Source organism: Talpa occidentalis, unplaced genomic scaffold, assembly GCF_014898055.3.
Source record: "Talpa occidentalis isolate TD23 unplaced genomic scaffold, MPIMG_talOcc4v2.1 talOcc4.5, whole genome shotgun sequence".
Lineage (NCBI taxonomy): Eukaryota > Metazoa > Chordata > Mammalia > Eulipotyphla > Talpidae > Talpa > Talpa occidentalis.
The window spans coordinates 122,955,417-122,980,121 of record NW_023604861.1 but is presented as its reverse complement, the minus strand read 5'-3'; the positions used below and the strand labels follow the sequence as shown (position 1 = coordinate 122,980,121).

The 24,705-nt window shown below is 47.5% G+C and overlaps 1 long non-coding RNA gene and 1 pseudogene across 1 annotated transcript; one reads left to right on the top strand and one right to left on the bottom strand.

The window, feature by feature from the left end:
* Nucleotides 1-6,839: 6,839 nt before the first annotated feature.
* On the bottom strand, nucleotides 6,840-6,924 carry LOC119260002 (U6 spliceosomal RNA; annotated as a pseudogene).
* A 4,659-nt stretch (nucleotides 6,925-11,583) lies between these two features.
* On the top strand, nucleotides 11,584-19,780 carry LOC119258696 (uncharacterized). The gene is made up of 3 exons (XR_005128286.1): nucleotides 11,584-11,621; nucleotides 13,661-13,779; nucleotides 19,443-19,780. It is a non-coding gene; the product is annotated as an uncharacterized LOC119258696 (long non-coding RNA).
* The last annotated feature ends 4,925 nt before the right edge of the window (nucleotides 19,781-24,705 follow it).

The following is a 24,705-nucleotide window of genomic DNA, read 5'->3' as shown; positions in this document are numbered from 1 at the left end:
CTCTGGTCTTGCAGATATAGCAGAAAAAAGAACCCCTTATTGTTTAAGCCTCTTCTTGCCAAGCACAGTCTTACCTGATACACGGATCATGCATTTTAGGCCTCCATACCTTCATCTTATGTGACTCCCCATGCCTTTTTTCTAGTGAATTCTTATTTTCCATTCATCTTAAATCTCTGCATATGTCCCAGAGCCCCTCCCTGGCCCTCCAAGTGGTTCTCTCTTTTGTAAACCTGTGTTACCAAGTTATTTCTCTTAAATGTCACTCTCCACCTCACCTAGAATTTTTCATTTCTTCCTAGTTTGGGGTTCCATCCACCTTGTCTAAAGAAATGCTCAGGTAGTCCCAATCTTGATCAAATTTTGGCTCCCTTTGAGCTCCCAATTTTCCTTATCCTCCCTTCAAGTTATTGTACCTGGTTTTCCTCCTCAAGGGGATTGGGTGAAATGCAAGGGGGGATCAAACAGATCAAGAAGACATCTGATCTCTGCCACTGACTACCTCTGTCCCCTGGGCGCCCATCTCTCAGTTGCTGGACTGTCATCTGTATCATATAACAAAATAATTACCTCCATATTAAGAGATGTAAGGAGACTCCAGCTTGATGGTATATCCCAAGTGCTCAGAGGAATTATGGGGTAAATGTTCCTTTCCTCACTCTTCTGAGGGCCTTTCTCCTTCCTTCCCTCTGCCCCACCCTTCCTTCCAGAGAGTCCAGGCACTGAAATAGCTTAAGAGAGACACAGCTGAATTAAACAAGATTCCTCTTCTTCCTTCACTTCCTTCACTCAAAGTGATCTACCCCAGGCTTTCATCTCTAGTTGAATTTCCAATTCCAATACTTAAAGATTTCATCTACTTTCCCAACTTTAGGCTTCAAGCTTCACTCCCATATTTGCAAATCTAGGACTGATTCTTCTCCTAAATGTCCGTCCCCACCCCCAGCTCCCTAGAGACATCTTCCCCTAAAGCAAACCCCTGGCCTTCTTTCTTCCAAAGTGGGAAGATCTCAATAAACATATTTACTGTGCAGCAAAGGGGAGTAAGTAAAAGGTTAGTAAGCCACGAGAGGTTCCTTCTTTCTTAACAAAATTGACGTGGATTAGTAAGGTGTCCAGTTGTGATGCTCTGCATGACCCCGTGCAATGGAGTCTCCAGTGGCTGTTGCAAAGCTTGGCGCCCAGCAAGGAGGGAGGCTGGAAGCCAGAGGGAGCATAGCTTGCATTTGTGGCCTTAACTAACACCTATTCACAGAACTGTGGGCTGCAGCCTTTGGAGAGCTCCCTTCTTATGCACAGAGGGAATATATCCACCCTCCCTTAGGCACAAGCCCTAGGCCTTGGCACTCCTAAGAAGCACCTCCCCCACGTTCCCACTGAGATATTTTTCTAAATATGTAGTTTGCTCCACTCGGCCCCAGTTCTCTGCAGCAATAACCCTGGGCCCTGGGGTCCCCACGAAGCCCTTGGTGGGGGCTTTCTAGAGGAGGCCCCACTCCCACCCCTGTGCTCTTTTTCTCTTCCTGAGGGACTGGACCCCATGCCACCAATCAGACCCCAACCCCCCCACCCCCACTGCCTCCTGTGCTCAACTCCCCCAGCTAACCCACTACAGAAGGGCAGAGGGCAGAGGGCAGAAAAATAACTCATGAGAACCAAAAACAAAACCCCATTGGAACCACAAATGGAAGTGGCTTAGGGAAAAGGGTCCTGATGCTCAGGCTATTAATAAAGTGGTGTGTGCCTCAACACTCCTCTCCCTGGGAGGGTTTGTTCTCGGGAAGGCCCCGGTTTATCAGAAAAAAATGTGCCTGGCCCTTATTCACTCTACAAGCCCCTACCAAAACACACACACACACACACACACACACACACACACACACGTGCAACTTTCCCTCTATCTAGCCTTCCAGGCACTGCCTTGGCTTTAACTCCTTCTGATCCTGCTAGAGGAAGAAGGTACCAGACAAATGGCCATGTCTGAGGGCTGGGGAACACCTGAGGGTTTGGTTGGAGGTGAGCACAGGTAACCACATTTGTGTATTCACCCTCCAACCCTGGGAAGATGGAGGCACCAGGACTTGTACTAAAACCCATCAGAGACAGACACACAGACAGATAGACACATACACACACACACACATACACACACGCGTGCGCGCTCTCAGATGGTGGGAAAAAAATCCCTAGAACTTTTATTCCCCAAAGTTGTCTGCTGTCTTCAACTTGAATAATTTTCATAGCTGATGGAGTTATCATTTCCACTTTTTCTTCATTTCCACCACCTCCTCTTCACTGCTCCTCCCCCACGTCCTGCTCTGGGATCATGGGGAACCATAGGGAATTCTCTGGAATGGGCTGGGCCAAAAGAGCTAGCCCTTCCCAGCTCACGTCTTGGAAAACAGCATGTGAACCAATTAGCACCTCTCAGCCGTGGAGAAGCTCTGAGTCACAGACTCATATTGAGGTTTTGAGAGTGACATGGGACAACACAGAGCCCTCCCGCCTAGCGCTCGACAAGTGCGGTGCCCGGTGCGTGGAGGAAGCTTCTGAAACAGCAAAAACCTCCATCTGGGGCAAAGCTAGTTTGGTCTGCACTTGCTTCCTGAGACTGTCATCTTGGGCTCTCTCCTGCCTTCTCCCTCCTGATGCCCTCGGATCCAACCTACCCCCCCCCATCCCAATAACATTTATTTGCCACTTAATCTGAGTGGCCCCAGATTAAGCCACTCACAATTTGATTTGGAAATAGGATGTGTTTTATTAATGTCCTCAGGAGATGAAGCTGCATGCAGAGCAGCCCACGCAGTCTGGAAAGGAAATGAGGTGTGGCAGGAACAGTGCTGGACTGACCTGGGTTTAAGTTTCTGCTCTGCCCCTTGCAAGTGGGACAGAGGACTGTGGGCCACACACATGACCTCGTGGGGTCTCAGCTCTGTGATCTTTATCAAGGGGGTGATTATGACTCCTCATGGGCTGCTTGTGACATTCCTTGAAAACTCCCAAGTGCCATGCATGTGTTTTTGTTGAGCTCCCTATAGCTGTCACAGCCTGAGAGGACAGCAGCCACCGCTTTCTTCTCTGCACATGGCAGAGGTCTGTTTTGCTCACCACTGGATCCTCTTGCACAGTTCTAAGCACACAGTAGGCATAGAAAAGTGTTGATTAAATTAGTGAACAATAGGCTCACATCAACCTATTATTTTAATAGCCAAATGCCTTCAATATTAGCTCCCTTTCATGGTAAAGCTGATGATTCATATTAATGTTGGTTGGGTTTCTGGGACTTGGAGTGTGGAAGGTTGAGCTTTGGTTCGGAGCTGGCAAATCAGAAATATCAGACAAGGATTCTTGGTACAGGGTGAGGTTGAGTCATCTGTGGTGTGGGTACCACTGTGTGCAGATGTGGGTACTTCATGTGGGACACCATCGCAGCAGACATAATAATGGAAACACCTTTACCAGGTACACCAGGTAAGCCAGGTAAGCCAGGGTCGCTGGTGATGGGCAGGGCCATCGTAGCAGTGCATGATTAGTAGGTACCAGAAGCTCTGCATCCCTTGTTTGCTTCAGTGCTCACAAGTACCCTACAGATATGGGTGTTTGTTTGTTTGTTTATTGTTACCCTGATAGCATAGGAGTCTCAGAGAGGTTAAGTCACTTGCTGACAGTTGCCCAGCTACTAAGGGGAGGAGCCAGGATTTGGAGTCCAGACTCTGGCTTTAAAGCGTTTACTCTCTAATTGCTGTGCCTACTTGAACCTCAAAGTCCCCAAAACCAGCATGATGGCCCCCCCAAACACCTCATTTTATGCACGAGGCCCTGACTATTCACACATCTGTGGCCGCCCTGGGTCTACAATCCAGGCTCCTATCTTTAAAACCAGCTCTTTCCGCGGCGCTCCCCATTGCTTCTCCATTCTGGCCGCCCATGTGAGATTCAGCCATGCCTCCTACAGCCCAAGGCCAAAAAAGTAATTTAGAAAAGACTGAGATTCAACAAGATCCCAAGCACATCATCATTTTTCCTGGAGACTGAACAGATGATTCGCTCACACGCCGGGACTGGCAACATTGACAATTTGATAAATGGGTTGCCGTGGGGGTGGTAAAAACTCTTGGTCTTAAAAGCTTCAAAATTTCGATAGGTTTGCATCCATCAGCACAGCGGAGACCGTCTGATGTCAGCTGATGGGACCTGCTAACTCCAGGCAAGGTTCTCAACCACATCGCCACTCCATGCCCTCTTTTCATAGCAAATATTTTTCACATCCCCTAAGGATCCTGAAAAGAAATTCATAAGAATAAGAACTATCTACACACACAATTCCAAAACCTCAATTTAATAATAGTGAATAATTTAATAATGAAGTTAATAATAAAAACTCAAAATAATCCAAAAGGAGAAATAAAAGGATATATATTAGATAATTCAGTGATATGCATATATTCAATTACATATTCAATATGTAAATGCACATCCACCATTCCATTAAAAGACATACTGAGAGGTGTTTGGGTCTCTGTGTATAATCAGGAAGCAACAACTGTACATGTAAACTGATGTCTGTGTGTTGTCTTCTTGGAGACTACACCAGGAGCAGGGTCGCCATCAGTGAGGTGACTTTCCAAAGTGATGAACTACTTAGCTCTGATTGAAATCAAGTGCAATTTCCCCCCAGGGTTCACAGTAGTTGCGTTTCTGGAATATATAATATATATTAAAGCCACACAGTTTGTGTGTGTGAGTGTTTCTCTGTAATATGGTTCAAGGCTCAGAAAATTGTAATCAGGATTTTCACTACATGACTGTCCAGAAACACTAGAGAACAGATGGGTAGAGAGAAACTCTTCATTGCAAAGGGCAGCCCCAGGCATGGCAGGCCTCTCTCATCAGTGGCCCCCATCAGCAAACAAAAGTGCCCCATCATTTCTCAAATCACCCCCAGGGGTGTTGTTGCTTCTCCGAGGTGCACTTTCAGGCTCTTTCCTTCCAACCCTGGGAAGGACTTTCATGGAAAGTCCAGGAAATACAAGGCTTTGGACTGGACAGTGGGGCCATTGTGAGGTTGGAGTGGGGAGTAATTCAGGGAGACAGTGACCATGCTCTACAGGGGAAGAGTAGAAATAGCATAAGAAAATGCAATATCAGGTCCTACTTGATTCCGAGCATCCAAGACAGGAGCTCAGGTCCTGGAAGAGGGGGACTTGCTAAGTCCTTGTTACAACTGGATGAAGAAAACGGTAGACTGGAGGCTGCAGAGGTTGCAGTTCCGTGTGCGTGATGGTATGGAGATGATGGAAATGGAGGGTGGGTTTTGGGGGAATAGATTTTGTACCAGTTCTATTTTAAACCGCATATGTGAGGGAGGGAGGGGGTGCTTAGAGGGAAGCGTCAGCCTGCAATGGTTAATGGTTCTGCCTTTGGAGCCAGACTGGCTGCCTCTTACTGTGTGACTTTAGGCAAGTTACCACTTCTTTGTGATTCATTTTCCCCATCTGTAAAATGGGATGATAATTATAGCACTTGCCTTCTGAGATTGTTAAGACAATTAAAAAGAGTTAATACTCAGAAAGCATATAGAACAGTACTAAGCATGTTGTAAGCACTATTTGCTATTACTAGTAATAGTCACCTTAGGAGTATTGTCACCAAGGGTCTCATTCTAGCCCTAGGGGAGAAGACAGGAGTAAGACCAGCAAAGAAGTCAGCAGTTCTTGAGTTTGTGAATTCTGTGTTAGGAGGATGGGGAAGAAAATGCAAGAGGGTTTAAGGGTGGGAGGGGTTTAAGAATGTTGTTTTATGCCAAGCATCGGTGCTTCCTCTTTCAGACAGGGCACAGAGGATACAGGAGTGACTTGCAGGCTAGGAAAAGTGGCTGGAGGAGTCCCATTCCTGGGAGGGTAGTTTGGAGGTGGTTAGGAGTTGCTGGGGACTTAAGGAAGGTGCCTAGTGATTCTGTGTGTCCTACTGTGTGCAGACTCCATCTGAACACATTGTATTTATAGCTCAATAGTCTCCACAGTGTGTGAAGGTAGGCATCGTTATTTTTATTATTTCAGGAGAGGAAATGGAGGCGCAGTTGTTCAATAACTTGCCCAAATATAGGCAGCTGGTGACAGAGTTGGAATTTGGACTCAGGAAATCTGGCTCCAGAGTCCAGAGTTCCTGGTCTCAACCCCCAATCTCTGCCGCAGGGCGTTGACCCTCCAGGCATGTATGAGCTGGTGATGGGGCAGGGGGTGGACAATTAACTAGGTTACTCAAAGAAGAATCACAGCAGAGGGCAAATAAAAGCAGCCATTTTCATATCCCCAGCTCTGACAAGAGAGGCTGTTACTGCTTATTTTAGCTTCTCTGCTTCTGCCCCTAGAGTTTTACCTCTTGCCATTTCCTGCTGGAGTAAAGTGGGGGAGGGGAGCTATCTCATCACCTTCACAGCAAAGGGGACTCTCCCCACCCACAGATTCCATGGCAACAACTCCAGCCCCTCTTTGGCTGTGTCTTGGTAGATCAGGAGGGAAAGACCCAGACACTGGTGTGGTTGCTTTTGTAAGTTCAGGTCTCCCGGAGCTGGCAAAGGCACGCAGAGTGACCTGTCCACTTTACCCTATATGGGAAAGAAAAGGGCATCAAGGCCAGTGGGAACAACAGAAACTCACCCCATCTGCTGCTGGGTTTACTCTGGAATCTGAGCTTCACAAAGAGGTAGATGGTGAGATACCAGTGTCAGGAACTAGCCTCACGATGACAAACCTTAGATAGGAGTGAGTCTGCCCCTGTGGGAATGAATTCCCACTCTTCAACGAGGTCATTGACCCTGTGATCTCCAGTGACACCAAATATGCGAGTCATCCTTGCGCAGGGGCCATGCTAATCTTCTCTGCCTGGTTCCAGTTCTAGTATACGTGCTTGGTGTAGCTCAAGGGTAGAGCACTGGACCACGTGGCCTTTCTAGATTCCGAGTCCCATGGAGGTGCCTGCGATTGGCTGCACCTAAGCATGGGCTAATATTCCAGAGTCTAGGAAGGGTCTACCTCTGCCCTGCTCAGCTTCCATGGTTGGAAGGGCCTTGCTGCACATCTGTTGTGTTATTTGCTCCCAAAGAGAAAGGGCTTGGGGGAGGCAAAGCATGTGGGAAAACCTGTCCTGCAGCAGATTCTTCTGAATCTGCCTCTGCCGAATGGAGGAAGGTAGCTTGGTCTCTCCACAGCTTCTCCATCATGCCAGTAAGTGTTGTGCCCGCGAACGACAAACGCAGCCCCCAAGAAATCAAGGACAGCTGATGCAAGCACAAAAGGGAGTTTAATGCAGAATTGAGTCTGGACTCACGACACCCATCGACGCAGCGGTGGATGGCGAGAGCCTGAACTGGGGAAACGGGAAGGTATTTATAGGGTTACAGGCAGGCATAAATTTTAAAATAAGCTGGCAGTTACTCATTGGCTACTGAAAGGCATTTCTGGAACGGGCGCAACTCAAACTCAGTTGATTGGCCAGGGATGCCGTGGTCTCCCTATTTGGTCGTCCCTTTTCCTGTTGGCCACCAGGGTGGTCCGAGAAGGTGAGGCGAGGATGAGACATAGTTCAAGAATGTTGCATCATCTTTCAGGAAACCGAAACTTAAACCTAAAATTCTAAAATGGCGGTTATACACACAAAATGGCGAAACAGTGGTCAAGCGCATAACAATCCGGTTTCACATAAGTAGATCTCTGATCCAGCTAAGCTGCTTGGAGTGCTGGGTCATTGCAGCCGAAGAATCTGGTCTCTTTTTTCTGCCTCCCCTCCTGAGGCACTCAAGCAGGGATGGCACCCCGCCCCCGCCCCAGGACACAAGTGGGTGTTGGCCACTTAGTGACTGAGCATCCTGGAAGACCCAGCACAGTTAAATATGGGAAGGCCTGCCTTTAGCTAAATGCCAGGGGTGCCACTCTGGGGAAGCATGGCCCCCACATTGACGTGACCCACATCCCTCAATGCCGTCTTTTTACCGAACGTGGCTCTTCACAGTTGGCAAAACCACACATTGGCCATCCCACCGTGTAAACCAACTCTTCTTTTATAGCCAGGGATGCCGAGGGCAAAAGAGAAAGCACCATCTACCCCAGTTGAACAGCTCGGTCAGGAATCGGTTCTCCCGCCCCAGCTCAGGGCTTTTCAGCCACACTCGCTGCCCTGGCTCTTTTCATGGAAGCCAGCCGGGGATGTCCAGATTTCCTTTGAAGTGTTTCCAGAGACCTCCCTGAAGGCTTTCTGGTGATGGCTCACAGGCTCGGGGCCCTGGGCGCCAGGGTGCCACCTGCTGATGCCAAGAGTAAGAGGAAAGAGGCTGCCTGTGGTAGAGGCTAAACTTTGTGGGCAGGGTTGACACCCAATAAAAAGAATAAGCAGCGAGCTGGAGTCTCACCCAGGGGAGGGTGCAGATTTGTAGAGACCTGGAGCAGTTGCTTCTACCAGATAATCACACAGGAACTAATTAGCACCTTCCTTCCGAGATCAGCCCTCTGGGGCAGAAGGATGCTCAGTGGAGAAGAGAAACCCATTAATTACTTTATCAGGAAGCACTGATAAGCACCCAAAAAAGGTATTGCTCTAAGGCTCACAGCTAATTAAAGAGGGCTGCAGGGTGACGGGTACCTGTCTCACCCTGGAGAACCAGCACTTGCTTTGATCCTGGGCCTCTGGCCTGCAGCCCCAGACTGAGAGCAAGTAGGTGCTTCCGGTCCGGGAAACTCTGTCCATGCAGTCGAGCAACCCAGGCCTGGGGTCACTGGGATCAGTGCCAGCGCAGCCTAGCTGGAGGTGGGGAGGGCGGTAACCAGGTCTATTTCCCAAGACTCCTCACAAATAGCACCAGGAGCTTTTAACATTCTCTGTATGTCTTTCACTCAGGCTATTATCATGCCCATCTCGTGGGGGAGGGAAATGAAGCTCAGAAAATATAAAAAATCTAGTCAGTTTCTAGTGAGGAGAGGCAGAGGCGGGACTGGAACTTAGAACTCCAGGACACAATCTGGGTTAGGTGCACGGCGCAGGCCTGCAGGGGTCTTACAACCAGGCAGACCTGGGTTCAGTCCTGGCTTCCTTAACTTTGGGGGCAATCCCTTCATTTCTCTGAACTTTGGTGTTCTCATCAGTGAAAAGTCTTAACAATACCTGTTCAGCTGCTTATGAGGAGTATCTGTCACAAGAGGACACGCACATCACCTAGAATGACGTCTGGTAGACATTAAGTCTCGAATGTTCCCGTTTTCAAACTGGTTTTTAACTGCAGAAAATTCTGTTCAAAAGTAATCACAGGGACACCCAATCTCTTCTCCCCACTCCCCTGACCCCGCCACCCCCCTCTCCTCTCCATCCTGCTCCAGCTGACTTGCTGCCCAAGGCCCAGAATTCCTCAGAACAGTAGTGGACAACCTGCATGGGAGAAAAGCAAAAGCAAAATGGTGGGACATCTCAAGGTCTCTGAATAAATGCCCAACATGAATGCAAAGAGTGTCCTTTCATCACACAGAGGCCGTTGTGAACCACCACAGGAGTTTTTCTGCCAGAAGGACTAATGGCTTTAACCAAGCCCCTCTTGCCTTGTTACCTGGCTAGGAAGAGGGGGGAATACAACCCGCATAAATGGGAGCATACCATGACTTTGGCATCCAGTCCTACACTCTGACCCCCCTAACCCCTCCATGCATCCATTTCAGGCTTTTCAGGAAAGTGAAAACTCCTGGTGGAATGCCTTTCCTAAGGACATAGCAGACAAGAACAGGTGGAGCGATACTGAGTCTGGGTCCCAGAGGTAAAGTGTCATGAGGACTCACCCCCATTCCTCGAGGGGAGAGACCATCTTTGCAAATCCTGAATGTAAAGCTTTGCCTAGCAGGAGTTAAACGCTTCTTTATTTCTTCACTAAAAGTGACTCAGAACCACTACCTATATTGACTTTCTTGGAGATTGGGTGTGAGGGGAAGAAAAAGGGACATTTGTTGTGGGTCCTCCTGTGAATTTATATGTAATTATTATAGAGGTCCTTAGAGCCCATGGATATTTGTTCTCCTGCCTTTGCCATCCTCTGCCAAGTTGGTTGCTCAAAAGTGAACTCGTACTGATTGAACAACTACATGTCTCCCACATGTTTGGAACTTGCTAGTTACCCTCAGGTGTTATATAATTTATTTCTCAAAGATAACAATTCAGGGATTTTTAAAAATTATTATTTTATTTTATTTGGTACATTTTTTACATCATTTTTCATTTTTGCACAATGTATGCATTTTCATCTTGGTTATAGTCCCCATACAATTCCCACCCTCCTTGTTTTGACTCTATTCCCTCTTCCCTTCTCCTCTCCCCTCAGTGTGTCTCTGGTTTATAGTTGCTTGTTGATTTTGATTTTTACTTTATTAGAATTAGTCTTTTTCCTGGTCCTTTATTTAGGTTTTTTAAATTCCTGCTATGAGTGAGACCATCCGGTAATTTTCTTTTTCTTTCTGGCTTAATGCTCCTGCGCTGCTGGTGGGAGTGCAAACTGGCCCAAACACTATGGAAAGCTGTGTGGAGATTCCTCAACCTGCTAAAGATGGAGGTTCCATATGAGCCAGCAGTTCCACTCCTCAGTATTTACCCAAGGACACAGAATCATTAATTCAAAATTCAGGGACTTTTTATTTCAATGTATGGGCATGAAACTAGGGATCAAACCGGGTTGTGGTCTCCATGTGACCTCACAGCTATCAGGTGTCCAGGATTTGAGGTCCACCTGAGGTTAAGTCTGCTGCCCCCTCAAGCCATCTCCATGAAAGCTTTCTGGAGAAATCCTCCCTATGACCAGCTATTCTAGACACTGACCAGAAAAAGAAGCCAGAAGCATAGGACAGCATAGGACATGAGAGAATAGGGAGACCTGAGTTCTAGTCAGTTCTAAGTTTAACCAGCTAGTTCTCTTGTGTAGATCTTAGTGTTTTCATCTGTGAAGCAGAGGGAGTGGCTTCGTAGCCACTTCCTGCCCTGCCACTCCACCCCGTGACTGCCCGAGTGTATCTGGAGGCAGTTGTGCTGGGTTCTGTGTCTCAGCGTGATGTGCTGATGGTCCATGGGCTCTTCCTGCCTGTGCTCAGGCATCCCCAGGAAGGCAAGCCAGGCAGGCCTGCTCCCTACTCCCCTAGCCCCTAGTTATTGCCCTTTGCCTGGGTTCTCAGCTTCATAGAGCCTGTCTAATCTGTGTGTGAGGAAGTTAGGAAGGAATTAGGACCCCAGCAGGTGGCACAGCCCCCTGGTGGCTGTGGAGGAGGCAACTGTGGTGTGGCAGCCAAGCTCCCCAAAGTCCTCTGGAGCTGTGCGCCCCGACAAAGTAATGCTGGGATTGTTTTAATGAAAAGGTAAATGCATGCTGAACTGTGATCGTGTTTAATTTTCTGGTGTGTGTAGAAGTGTGTGGCAATTGTAGAGTTGTTAAAAAAAAATCAAACACGAAGTAGGGTGGTGTCACAGCTCTCCAGATGAGTGAGAATTGTTTGGAACTCTAGCACAGTCACTCAGAACTCAGAATCAACCATTCTCTGGAAGTGTCTTTCACCCTGAGGTGTTCTCAGCAGTGGCAGAATCACTGGATTGGTGTAGAGGTGAGCAGGGCATGGGTGAGAAGCGTGGGAAGCAGGCCGAAGGCATCAAGTCTAGCTCAGTCACATATGATCTAAAAGAGGCACTTGGAGCTGCTAGAGACCCAATCAAGAGCTGTGACTCTTGTCCTCATGGAACTTAGTGTCATGGGGAGGGAAAAGACAATAAATAAAGTAATAAATACGTACGAATCTCGAATTGAGAAGGTGCTAGGGAGGTAAGACAGAGTGGTGTAATGCAGAATAGGTGTGTTGTGTGGTGGTGTTAGTGGGCAGACTCAGAGGGTCTCTGGGGCCCACAAATCTGCACACTCTAATGGGTTCTCCATCACTGAGTAAAGACAAAACCTACTCTTAGTGCATAAGATCTTCACTAGAAAGGAACATTAATACAATTAGTGTGCATAAAGAGAAGAGAAAGGACATAGTTTCCCAATGAAACACCCAAAGTCACCCATCCCTATGTGGGGGGAAATGCCCAGCCAATCAGCATTGGCCCAAAGCACAGCCACTGAGGCCCAAAAGCTCGCCACAAGTTGAAGGCAACTTCTGGTGGGGACCCATAGGGAAGGGCAGGAGGAACCAGGCAAGTCTGGAAGGCAAAGAGCAAAACTAAAGTACAAATTAAAACAAAGGCTGCCATTGTCAGCTTCCCCAAGGGTCCCTCACCCACATTTCTTCCAAATATCTCCTCCTGTTAGGGGAAAAGGATGTCCTGTGCTAATCCCATACAGACTTTGTGGACTCCACTCCCACTCCAGACCAAAGCCATCAGGACATTGGGAAAGACAAATCCCGTCACCACCAAAGGAAAGGTGGCTGGAACCTGAGGGTGGGGTTAAGCAGCCAGGTTGGGTATAAACACCAAACATGTGGGCCTTGGGGTCTCTCGCTCGCTGTCACTCGCCTCCTGGCTTCACGGCTCCTGGCTTGCAGCCAGCTCTCAGAGCACCATTTGGGATTCCAGATCAGCAGATCGGGTAGGACGTATTTAAAACTTTGTCTCCCACTTTTCTCCCTGAGTTGTACATTTCCTCATTTCCCCTTCCCTTGTAAATAAACCTTTTATTAACCTTTCGCGTGTGCCTGCAGTAGAGCATTGATAAGTCCTTTTAAGCGCGCGGGTGAGGACCCACAGTCAGGCACCCCGTTTTGTATCGGGGCTGCCCTATAACAGTTTGGCGCCCCACTCCCACATCCCTCAAGTTCCTGCTGCAAGTTCAAGGCCAAGAAACAAGTGTGGTTTCTTCAAGTGTCTCTCCAAGTGCCTCCTCCAAGTCTTCTCTCACTGCTTCCGGTCTCCTCTCCCAAGTCCTTTTAGTTTTCCCTCACTGCTCAGCTCCACCTTTCATTAGGTAGGGCAGGGAGCCTCCCCTTTTTAGATTACACTATTACAGCTGGGTGATGGGAGGTGGAGGAGAAGCTTCTATTAAAGCAAGTTTGTCAACTGTTTGAGTTGAAAGTCAAGGAATCAGCTGGTCTAAATGCCAGGAAAGAGCCTAAAGCAAGGTCAAAGGACCTTAAACAGGGGCCTGCAAACTTTCTTTGAAAAAGTCAGCTAGTAAACATATTAACCTTCATGGTCCATAAATCTCTGTATTGTTGGTGTTTCAATAAAACTTTATTTATAAAATAGAAGCAATTCCAATAAGCTTTTATTTACAAAATACAAAACTAGTAGTATTCTGCCAGTTCATGTCCTAATCCAAGAAAGCACTGGGTGTGTGTTAGGAAAGAATTAGGTTGATTAGGGAGTGAGGAGGGGAATCTCGATGTGAGTGGAATGGCAGGAGGATGTTTCTAGGGGGCCTTATACATCAAGGAGCTTAGCTTTCATTCTAAGTGCACTGGAAAGGCTCAGCAAGCTTTTAAAGCAACAAAGAGATGTGATTTAATTCATACTTTTAAAAGAGTACTCTGGTTACTGAGTGGGGAGAAAATTGAAAAGAGGAAATATAGGGGAAGCAGGAAGAAGACTCACTTATAATCTACCACCATAGCTACAATCTTGCAAGAAATGCTGGTGGCCTTGTCTTCCATAGAGGTGAAGAACATGAAAGGCGTGGAGTTGTAACTTGGAGGCAGACTCTACACATCTTGCTGATGGATGCATGTGGACTGTGACAGACCTCGTGTGGCACCTGGGTTTCTGCTGGAGCAAGTAGGTGGATTTCCAGAGCTTAGAAGATAGGAAATGGAGGGGTCAGGGGGTAGACTTGGGAAGGAGAGTCAAAAGTTTAGTCTCAGAGCTGCTGAATTTGAGATGTTTGTTAGACATCCAGGGAGGGAAGAAGAGTAGCAATGATGAGTCAATGTCTCAGAGGAAGAGTGTCTTAGGGTTGGACAATGTTCCTTGGGTGACCTCCCCACGGTCATAAAACTTCATTGCCATCACTGTTGCCTCACCTCCGGATATTGCCGCCTCACCGCTAGGGATAAGGGTCAGTCTTCATTCAGATTTCCATGACTCCTACCACATGAGGGACCTCAGTGGCTCCAGACCCCACATCCCGTCTGCTGGATCCCTGGAGTCTCTGACTTCCCCCACTCCCTGCCAAGAAAAGCCCAGTGACATCACCAGAACCTAACAACATAAGAGGCAAACTTTAACCATGTGAAAGGGGAGATGGGTAGGAGAAGATGCATTGTTCCCCCTTCACCCACTGTTCAAAGAGGGATTCATATGGCCTCTCTGGATGCCTCCCAGGACCCTGCAATCAGCTGCACATTTTCTTGTGAGGCTGTGGCCTATTCTAAAACACACCACCTTATGTTGGCTTCCTTTCTGTCGTGACTTACTGCTGTTTGTCTCTCAGTCCTGCTTTTTGGGGGTTATATCCTCCAATAATACATTAACCCCTGAGTTTTAGCTCAAGTTCTGTTTTGTTGCGGACTAGATTCACGTAAGGAATTTACAGGCTGAATATAGTAAGCATGAGGTTGTGGTGTGAGCAGAAGAAAGCCTGGCACAGGTCGAATGAAGACAGCATGGTATATTCCAAGACCCGAAGTGAGTTCAGGAGAACTAGGTTGTAATATTGGTGGGTACAGTGAGAGGTGAGTCCAAGAGCAGACAAGACATGGGAAAGAACAGAAATTTTATTTGATTTAAATCAGCATTTTGCAGTGTGGTGTCAAATCATTGTAGATGTATCTTTATTTATTTAATTTTTTTAAAGATTTATTTATACAAGCACTGGGTACAGTCAGAAGCGCGGGAGGGTGAGAGAATTCACCAGAGCCAGAGTGGGAAGCAGAACAGGCAGACTGACGAAGTACACTGCTGAGGGGAGCAGCAGGCGCGGCAGGAGAGGTCTGCGCACCATGTGGGACTCTCCCTGGTGGTCCAGGATTGAACCAGCGCTGCTGCAGAGGCTGCGGGCAGCTTCGTAGCCCAGCGCTCAACTGCTCCGCCACTGGGGAGGCCCTGTAGATGTATCTTTAAAATGGGAACTTCTGGGTTCTTTCTGGAAGGGATTTGGTATCTGCATTTTACAAGCTTTCCAGACTCACCCTAGGCCCCCTAAGGTTAGCATACTGAAGAATGTGCTTACATCTTTCGGTTTCCTCATCCCAAACCACATTTAAAAATGAACTCTCAAGTTAGAAAACAATGGTGAGATGATTGGGAAATTTGAACACGGATTGAATATTTTATACTAAGAAATTGTTAAACTCAGGTATCACAGAGTATTGTGTTTAGGGTTAATGAGGCATACTGAAACGTTTATGGGTAGAATGATATATGGCCTGGGGCAGGGGGAGGGAAGTCTAAGGGGCTTCCATAAAATAAGACTGACCATTATTGAAACTGGGCGGTGGGTACGTAAAGACACATTGCACTATGCTATTTACTTTTGTCTATTTGAAACCCTGCAGAATAAAACATTGAAAAAATAAATACCAGGGAATTCTTTCATTCAACAATAGCACCTAACTTGATTGGAGAGGACGTTTCATGATAGATAGAGATCTCCTTGGGGGTCAAGGACAAAATCTTTTTTGAAAGTATCTTAGAGCCATTTCTTACAGAACTCAATGCTAAGACCCGTTTTTAGTTGATTCTTTTCTTTTAAATGGCTAGGAGTACACAGTGAAGTCTCCAAATCTGAGGATACCAATAGCTCTTCTGGACAATGAACTGTCAAATCGATCAAAGAAAATTGCAGGAAATTTTCACAAAGCTGTGCAGGGGAAAACAAACACAAGATGAAATTCAGTACATGCAGGGAGGGTTGGTGGACCCTTTGAGAACCATCACGGGCTGCTGAGCTCTGAGTCATAGTAACAAGCCAGAAAAAGGACTCAGGAGGCGACACACAGGTTATGGTAGACATTGGCTCCTAAAGCTAGTAATGTCATTAGGTAGAGTCCTGGCAACCCCCAAAAAGGCATGCTGCCCTTTATCTTTAATTCCAAGTGGCTGTCGACTGTAAGACATACTGTTAGTTTAATATCAGATTTGCAAGGAGAATGCAGGACCCCACTCCATCAAATGCACATGCTGATAATTATGCAGATCCTTGTTTCATCTACATTGAACAGTGAAAAATGTGTCCCCTGGGAATCCATGTTATTTATTGAGAGCCTCCTTTATAGTGGAGTATCTCTTTTTTAAATTTATTTTTGTTTATTTATGCATACAAGAGCTAGGGTGCAGGCAAGAGGTGTGTGTGGAGGGGAGGGGGTAAGATGATTCACCAGAGACACAATGGGGAGCAGAACAGGCAGATCCACTGAAATACACTGCTGAGAGGACCGGTGGGCAAGACAGGAGAAGTCTGCTGTGCCATGTGGGTAGCTCCCGGGCAGGGATTGAACTCACACTGCAGTGGTTGGTGATAGCTTGATAGTGCTGAGACTTTAATCCCTGTGCCACAGTGAGGCCCCTCAGCAGAATATATTTTAAACTCACCTTATTCTAATAAAAATCCTCTGTGGAAACCCACAGCCTGGGTGACTGGCCTAGGGTTACCTGACCCCATTAAATGGCAAAGCTAGTTTCAATTCAAACTCAGCTATCCCTGAACTGGGACACACGGGGGCATTCCAGAGGGTAATTGGGCAAAAATAGTACCCAGGAAACCAGCTTCCAGAGTCAATTTCCAGAGCCCTCTTTCCTAAAATGGACGTATCTGAGAACACAATCGTGTTCGCACTGCGGGGCCATCCCTGTTTTACAAAAGAAGGGGAACCGACAGCTCATTGGGTGATTCCATAGTTCTTAGGCCTGTTGCACTCTTAGGTCTGTTGCACCACTCCTGGTGGTCACAGAACTGGGGTGGTGGGCAATAATGATTTTCATTTCACCATTTTGTTCTTCTTTCCTCCTACTTTCTCCAATGATTGCATACTCCCAAAGGAGAGTCCTAGGGGAACAAAGAAAAAGATATCTGAGAGACAAAGATGGCTTTTTCCCTTTATATAAATGTGATCAACTAAATATTCTGAAGCATAAAAAATAATATATCAGGACAGACATCTGTGGAAGGAGTGTGAACATGCATACCAGGAGATTTTTCTGAATGTTCAATGAGCTTTCGTTATCCATGTTTAAAAGGATCATGGTGGGTATTGGACCACAGGTGTTCCATGAGATGGGATCAGTTTGAAAGTGTCATATGATAGTTTTAAACATCGATATTTGCAATAGGTTAGATCTCACTTTTGGCAGCCACTTAAGCTCAGATAAACAATTTAGACTTAATCTCTTAAATGGGCTGGAGGCAGGAGTGGATAGTTCTAGGAAATTATGTTGGGGGTCCATACATAAACCATTGAGGTTGAAGACTGTTGCTCTGACTGACAAAATTCTATGGGTTTCCCCACCTTTTATACATACCCACTTCTCTAAATTGACTCTTTTGGCCTCCTCAATACTTGTATGACATCGATAGGCAACAGGGGGTTGGGGGAATAGGAAGATGGTAAAATTTTCAGTAATGAGTAAGTTCACTGGGGCTCTGGAGATCAGCATGGTGACTACAGTTAATGATACTCTGCTGTCTACTTGAAATTTGCTAAGACGGTAGATCATAAATGCCCTCACTACAAAAATAAATGGTAAAAGAAAAACACAAGGAAGAAATAAGCAGCTTTTTCTTCTGAACTCTAGAAAATGTATGGAAAACTAATCTATACTGATTCTTCACCATGGGTCTGGCCGTGTTAGGGCCTTTACATACGTCAGTCTTCATTGCTCATGGTGGGCACACTTATCCCCTTTTCACTGATAGGGAAACAGAGGCTCAGAGGATAAATAAGATGCTAATATGACTTACAGTTGCCTATGGCTTATTTTTGGTAACAGGAGAGTCACCATTTAGCCCAGTTCTGTCTTAATTCAAAACCAGTGTTTCTCCATTAAATTTTGTTGCCTCTAGAAATCAGAGACCAATTTGGGGACACACTGTTGTTGGTTTTTTTTTTTTTTTCCTTCTAATTAAAACAACGTAGCCCACAACACCCTGACCAATTCTTTCCTCCTATTCTCACAACATCCCCCAAGGCCGGGGGCAAGCTTGAGTGTTGGGGCAGACTTCCAAGAGAGCATGGCCAAACCCCGCCTGGCCTCCTCCTACTTCCCCCTCAATCCAGGCTCCACTGAGAGCCTGTCCCAGCTCCACCCCTTCTCAGGCATGATCAAAGGAAGGGAGGGAAACAGTGGCAAGCCGGAACCCCTCGGACTTGCAGCTGAATGGGGATTTTGGTCGGATGTTGAGTTTACCTGGAATGCCCCGGTGCTATTTTGGGAAGACAGACATCCTAGGGAAACAATGAAATGGAAAAGAAAACAGCCAAAGCAAATTCTGGAGCCCAGTTTTTGCCAAACCAGCCTCATGCAGCCTGGGCAGTTCCTGCAAGCCCAGGACATGGGAAGGGCTGAGGCCACAGGTGTCTGGCTTACCAGCAGGGAGTGTGAGGTTGGAAATAATCTCCAATAAAGTGCCCAACAAACCAGTGACATAATGGAAAGATCCTGGGAACAGGCTGCCAGGAGAGAGAGCAGTGCAGCCCGGCCGAGGTTGGAGGCTCTGCTCCACCATTTTTAGCTGGCTGACTTCAGGCAAGTATCCTCCTTGAGAAGATAGGGTGACTCGTAGGAGTCGCCTCTGGGTTTCAATGAGGAGGCAAATTAAAAGGCAGAACAGTGGCATGTCTTGTTACCAATATAAAGCTGACAAATACTGGCTATTCCTGCATGAGCCTGGAGAGCACCAGTTAGCACAACAGCCTTAAATGCTCTATTTCTCAAAGGAACAAGGAGCATATACGTACCCTGCATGTAGCTTCTTTAGCAGCCAAGAAAAGAAGCTTTTATCATATTCTCTTTTCTGCTGGGCTAGGGGAAAACACCTTCCTGGAGTGGGTCTGAGTTGGTGCATGACTAGAGCAAACAAGAACTATAATGTCAATGTAGCATCTAGATACATCGCCTTTTATTTCAGGTAAACATTTTTCAAGATTGTCTTGTGTGACAATCCTTTCATCATAGGGCCAGAAAGAAGCAGCTTTTAAATGAGATCGGGAGGTAAACTGGAAATGATAGATAATAACAATGTTGCTGAAAATGTGGGGAAACCAGAACTGTCATCTGCTGCTGATGGGAGTGTAAAGTGCTTTGAAAATACTTACAACTTGGCGGTTCTTAAAATGTTAAGCATGGAGTTGCCATATCTGCTAGGTATCTACCCAAGAGAAATGAAAACGTATGATCATACAAAAGCTATTACATGGAAGTTCGCAGTGGCATTGTTCATAATAGCCAAAAAGTGGGAATGACTGATGAATGGATAAGCAACTCCCACCCTCCCCTCTTTGCAGCATCCCAGTCTCCTGGAAGAAGAAAGAACGAGCCATCTCCTTCCTGCAGCATGCAGAGGGGCTGGAGGACAAGCAGCCCCTGCAAGCCCAGGAGTTTACCATCGCATCCTGCCAACAGCTATCTGTTTCTTTGTCCCCTGAGCCCCTGGCCCGCACCTCACTATAAGGGGAGAATATGGCACTTTGACCCTACACAGTCCTATTGTGCAGAAGCAAGTGAGTCTGGGTTGCTGGGATGGAGTGGGTAAAAATTTTAAACCAGAAGCTTGAGGTGTCTTTCCAGTAACTATTCCCCAGAACTGAGCATACACCCAACCCCAAGGAGAAAGGAAGAGGTCCTGGCTAAAGGGTAGCTCTGAAGTCAGATTCCCTTGGCCCGAAACTCAGCACTTTCATCTTGCCACTTGCAAGCTTGGCCAGGGCAAGGGGGGTTTACCCCTCGCTACCTCAGTCCTGTCATCTATAAAATGGAGGCAATAAACACACCTGCGTCACAGGGTTTTAAGGTTTGAATAAGATGATGTGTGCAAAACTCACGCCTGGCACAGAGTAAGTGCTCAATAAACACCAGCTGCTATCACTGAAGGAAAAGTACTCAGCAGGGATTTGATTAGAAAAACAATAATAGACCCCATTGCTTTGTCCCTCGAGGCACTCACAGAAACCAAGTTTTAAAAAGAGGTCGACATTTTGAGTCTCGGCACCTGGGCAACTGCAGAAGCGCTGACGCGGCGAAGCTCCCTCTCCCTTCTGGTTTGCAGGAGCACTCCCTCTGTCTGACCGCCGTTCCAGCCGCGAGATAAACAGAATGAACTCGCCAATGGACATTGTTCTCCAGCAGGCCTGGCCCTGGCCCAGCTGGGGCGAGCATTTCCTTTCCAGCATTCCAAAATGCGACAGTGCCGAAAGATAATTAAAAATCAGCTTGCAGTGCAACTGAGAAAAAGGCGCTGAGCTCCTCAAGTGTGGAGCAGCCAGGGTTTTGCAGGTTATTAATTAAGCAAGCTCACATTTGCGTGATGTAGAGGACAATTGTCGTGTTGGTAGCTGCCAGCTTTGAATGGCGTTTGTATATCTGGATGACTTTTGGCGGCGGGGGTCAGAAAGGTTCTCCAGATCGAACTTGCAGGAGCTGGAGGAATGGTTGACAAACAACTTGAACTTCACCTCATTTCACCCGGTCATGACTTGGGGACACCAGAAAGTCTTGATTTGAATGTCTTTCACATGGGTCAGTGACAAGGATCGTATGCTCACTCTACCATTACAGGGAAAACTGAGGGGCAGAGAATCATGAGACGCCATGTGGCAGAGATCCAGGGGTGCAGAGACTCCCAGAGGTGCGTGACTGTGTGTGGTCAGCCAGACTCACCTTGCCACAAACCTGTCTCTGTGACCAGATGGAAAGAAGACCTAGGTCTAGGACAGAGGTAGGGCAGGAGAATGTGATTTATTTCCACCCTCGAGGCCCTGCAAGGATGAGGCTGCCCAGGAAGATAGGCTGCAGGGTCTCTAGCTAGGCAAGGGCAGAGGATGACCAGTGTGGTGCCCAGATCTGGTCAAGGTGGAGTTTTCCTCTCATCTGCCCTTTAACTATCATTCTTACTGCCTCTGATAAGAGGTATTCCATAGACTGACAGTTCCATAGACTGGCAGGTGAGTGGACCCTGCTCTAGAACAGCACCCCGTTCTAGACATTGACTTAATCCCCTCTCCTCTGCCTTACTCCTGGCCCAAGCGGTTGGGACTGAAGCTACATGTTTGCACAACATGACACTGTCTCGATAGTCACATGTGATGGTCCAGATGTAGAACTTGACCCAAGAGAGACAGGTCACGTTGAAAGAGGACTTATTTCCTTTCCTGAGGTTTGAATAACTGGTAAAATCTTCTGTCCTACGTGGCAATTTTGGGAAAGAGAAAACCTATAGTAGGCAAAAAGTCCTTCTGAATGCAAATCCCAACTCCACTATTTACTAGCTGTGTGTCTCTAGGCAAACTACCTAACCCCTCTGAGCTTGATAAGTAATATCTATTATCAACTATAGAGAGTTGCCGAGAGGTTAAAATGAGATGATGTTTATTGGGAGCCAGACACCAAGAGGCAGTCAATAAATGGCGATCTCCCTTCCCTAGCTTCCCAAATGAGGCAAAATCATGGGCATCTGGGTGATGTGGTCCAAATTCATTGTCTACATACAAGAGGTGAGTTTAATAGAACCCAAAACAGGACTTGTTGGCTTATAGAAATTTTTTTTTAACTACGTGAACATGTTTATAGCAGGGTTTGACGGTGGGTCAGTTCTGGAAATACATAGTGAGGACCTCACAGGTGGGTACCGTGAAAGTCTGTCTCTCACACCATAGAATGTGACACACACATTCTACAGCGCTCAGCAGGGCCCATGCCCAGGACATGATGATGTCTAATGCCAGGCCTGGTGCTTCACTGGTTCACGAGGACCCCTTTGGACAGATTCAAGAAAGTCTGCCTCCTGCTTCTGCCAGAGCCGGTTGTGCTGTTACCAGTGGACTGCTAGTGAGGTTAACTGTAATCACTGAACAGCAATTGTCTCTTCACTCCTCTGATGCCCTACAAGCTAGAATGTGCTACAGCGGTGATGTAAAGTCCCGTAAACAGAGGTAGCAGTGTCTTCATGCTGGGAGGAGAAAGGCCTGTGGGCAGCAGTCAGTGATGCAAGTGAAGGTGGGGGCAGGGGAAAAGAGGCAGTATTAGCTACCCCCAGAGCAGAACAGAATCACAGACCCCTACGAAGGATACCACAGTATATATATTTTGCTGCTAACATGTGCTAAGTCAAGAGCTACATGTTTTCTCTGCAGTCTTATTTCATCTTCAAATAACCCTATGGAACAGGTACTATTAATATTTAAACTCTGCAGAGAGGTAAAGGGCCTTGTCCAAGATCATTGCTGCTAAGCAGTCATGTCAGGACCTTAACCCAGGTTTCTATGAGATTCCCTGAGTCACCATTTCCATGCTGCTTCAATACTGAAGGTGAAAAAGCCTCAGGAATCAGCCCTCTGGAGCAACATATGTGCTCACTGAACCAGTTATATCGGCATCAGCTGGCAGCTTGTTAGCCAAGTGGACTCCCAGCCCCACCCCAGTCTGCGGAAGTGGACCCCCTGGTGTGGGTGTGTGCACCTTCAACGAGGAGGCTTGCTCCAGGAGAGCCATGGTTTCCCTCAAGCTTTCCTCCGATCAGCTGCAGATGTTAATGGCAATTAAAAAGTTTCATGATCCAATGCGTTTAGGAAAAAGTGAGTTGAACAAAGCCAATGTGGCTCCTTTGTTACTGGATCGCTCAGTGCCTTTAGCAGGCTGGGGGGAGGTGCTAATTAGGGGGTGGGGGTTGCTGTATTCCTCAAACTTATTTAACTTTTGAGACTTTTTGAGAAGCAAATTGCAAAACTTGCATACCAAATAATTTGCTTCGGGGAACAACTGATTTCGACCAAGTACCTTATAGCACAGCTGTCAATGAGGTCCATTTGTCTGTCTGTCCATTTGTCCAGGGGGGCAGTCAGCTGTGGCAGGTCCCTTTGTGGACCGCTCTCTTATCAAGGTGCTAGGCAGGGAGGCTGTAAAGGCAGGAGTGGACACAGTGCAGGATCTCTATGATCCGAGCAGACAGGTGAAGGAGAGTCCTGGAGCCCTTGGTGGCTTTTGAGGCTTTTATTGGGATTTTACTGGGTACACAGCAGGCAGGGGTACTGGGGGGCCGGGAGGCTGGCAGGCCACCCAGCCCCCAGCAAATCTTCACTCTTTTGCTCTCGTTCTCTCTGCTTCTCTTTTGGTCACTTTCGTTCTCTTCTGCTTCTGCTCTCTTGGCTCTCTTGGTATCCCTGTGATGCCGCCCTTGTAAGGCCAGCCTTAGCCCAGGTGTACCCACTTACGCATGCCCACACCCCACTCCAGGTGCCCGCCATCAGGCATGCCTTCAGGACCGCAAGGATCCATCATGGCGGGAGGGCAGAAAAGCCTGAAAATCACTTACCCTACAGAGGCCCAGAAATTTAATTCTAATCCCAACCCATGCGTCTCCTGAGCTCCTTTTCCATTTATGAAGATGTGAGCTTGTTCCTTCATCAAGCTGGATAGGAGGCCGGAGCCAAACAAGTTAACTAGTGTCCGAGCTCCTGTTCGGGGCAGACCCAGAGGCCAGACATCCTAGAACTAACAGTCGGCAAGCAGAGGCGGGAGCGCAGGTGTGCCTGGTTCCAGTGCCCGGTCGGCTTCTGCCCTCTGTGGTGGCAGAGATCCTGGTAACCTGGCGGCCATGCTTGGCTGAGCTGGGTCCAGAGTCTGCAGAAGTTGAATCCGGAAGAGGGAGCCAGGTTTTCTTGTGGTCAAGCCTTGGAAAACTCAGCTTCGGGGTCACAAAAAATGGTGAGTCACAAGCCAGCCCTTGGGAGAGATGAAGGACAATGTGTATGTATGTGAGGGGTGGGGTGGGCAGAAGACCTATTTTCTGATTTCTAGAAGGGGGCAGGAATTGAGTCTGTGCTTAAGGTCTGGCCCAGGCGTGTGAATTCTGGGAGTTTTCTGGATCTCAGAGGAAGCGCCTCCAGCCGCTGCCCAGCGTGGGGGGCAGGAGGAGCCTGTTTCCTCACTGCAGAGTAAGCCCAGCATCCAGGCATCTCAAAAGGATGGGTCCAATGAGGACAGTGATGTCCAGTCTTGGACGTCCAACACTCTTCTCTGGGATGCTTTGAACTCTGAACTTAGAGTCACAGAATGATTGGAAATTTTTCCATCGAGGCACAGTCATTAGTTTCTTTGGGTGAGGCAGGCAAGGAGACCGAGAAAGCACCCTGCCCGGCGCGGGCTCCGTGCTTGGCATTCTGCGCCATCACCTCCTCCTCCCGCCCTGTGGCAAGCAGTACTTTCCTCCTCTTACACAGACCAGGAGACGAGGCACAGAGTGAAGTTAAGCAGTTCGCCTGAGGTGAGAGAACTGAGACGTGAACCCAAGTTTTGGATTCCAACACTCTCTTAGGAGACATTTTAGTCTGGGGAACCAGGACTAGGGAGAAAACAAAGTGGGGGTGAGCAATACCCATACTCCCATGAGGGGTAGTCCAGCCCTGGCCCCCCACACTTGGGCCCCTCAGGCCCACAACACTGCGGCAGAGCCACAGAAGACGGCATCCCCAGCGGTTACCCTGAGCCCCCAGCTGGAGCCCAGGCTTCAGTTATTAAAGCCTCTAGGGATCCCAGTGCATAGACAAGGCTGAG